Source organism: Falco rusticolus, chromosome 1 (genome assembly GCF_015220075.1).
Source record: "Falco rusticolus isolate bFalRus1 chromosome 1, bFalRus1.pri, whole genome shotgun sequence".
NCBI classification, from domain to species: domain Eukaryota; kingdom Metazoa; phylum Chordata; class Aves; order Falconiformes; family Falconidae; genus Falco; species Falco rusticolus.
The window spans coordinates 44,918,226-44,919,780 of record NC_051187.1 but is presented as its reverse complement, the minus strand read 5'-3'; positions in this window follow the sequence as shown (position 1 = coordinate 44,919,780).

Genomic DNA, 1,555 nt, shown 5'->3' with positions numbered 1-1,555 from the left:
TCTCACCTACTTGTGTACACTCCTACAAGTTTTGTTCATTCATTTATAAACAGTTGAATGGCCCCATTGTAGTTACCACGATGGGAAAGAACATGTGTGAGTTAATTAGAACAAGCTTTGTAAGCCTCAGCTCCTATTGCTGTGCTGCTCTAACCCAAACAGCAAAGATACTGGTTTTAGAATTATCAGTGAGTAAATATTTCAAGGGAATTTAATGAGATCCTCTTTTTAAAAAAAAAAAAAAAAAAAAAAGTTATTTTGTGGTTTTCTTCCTTTTTTCTGTAAAGAAAGTGTATGTCTTTGTGGTTCCCTGTGAGTTCTAACAAGGATCCTAGGAAAAACTAAGGCTGTGTTAAACAAATATCCATTTAGAAGAAGCCGTAGGGAGGCCAGCAACACGTATCACCCAGCACCCCAATGGCCATCAGATCACTAATACCATCAGCTAGTGATTCTCACTCCCTAATACTTAAAACACCTTTCATCGATTTTTTCCCTTTTGTTTAAAAATCACCTTAAACTTAATTTTGTTGCCTTGAAAAACCTCTAAAAATTAAAAAGCAATTTTAATAGGATGTTGAAACAACAATATTCAAAACAGTGTCAATTTCTAAGACTGTTGCATTCAAATAAAAGCTGCAACGTTCAGGAACTGAAGTGTTAACCAGTTTCAGATCACCGAATTGAAAAGGAAAAGGACTTCAGGGTAACAGCTGCTTTTGCTCTGATGTCTACATATTTTTCATAGTTTGGGGGAAAGATATTACTTGTTTTTTGCTGCCAGAATTTTGTAGGTGGGCAGCTGACAATTTAACAGAGCAAAAGGAGCTGTTGGACTGGTGCAGTGTCAGAACTGAGCTGCGCTCATCTGCTAATCCACAATGAGCTCGGTTTATAGCACAGGCCAAAGCGATGCCGAGGCCATGGTATAACTTAAGAACAATGTGGAAAGAAGTCATGAAATAGATAGAAAATGAACACTGAAATAATATAAAATAAATGCTGAAAATTAACTGGTTTTTAATTAAATACAGAGAATGAAATGTGTCTGAGATTTGGCAAAATGTACAGCTGAAATGGCACTAAAATGAGAACAGTTTCTTTAGCATCTGAGGTTTCATATATGGCATCAGTTATTCTGTAAATTAGTTTGTAAAAGTCAAAGTTAATCTTGTAGATTAAATTTAAAAAGCATCTGCGTGGTGGATCTGGATATATTGAGAAGGGTCGAGAAGCCTTTTTCTCAATGTGAGTGCATTATCAGGCGAACCTATACCGCCCCATGCTGTGACGGGAGAGCAGATAAGGTCTTTGCCATCTGTTCCGAAGGTCCTGAGTTTAGTTCTCCATGGGAGTCAGTACACAGTGCTGGTAGGAGGGGAGGAATTCATTTGGGAAACTGTTTATCTTTCCTTTGGAGAAAAAAGATTTTTTTACATAACAGGACTTTAATCAGAAGAGATTTCAACTCATGTTTCTGCTTTCCTGAGGTTTTCCAGAGAATTGTAAAGTAATGATTCTTGTAAGAAACAAATTACTATGGGAGACAATGGTA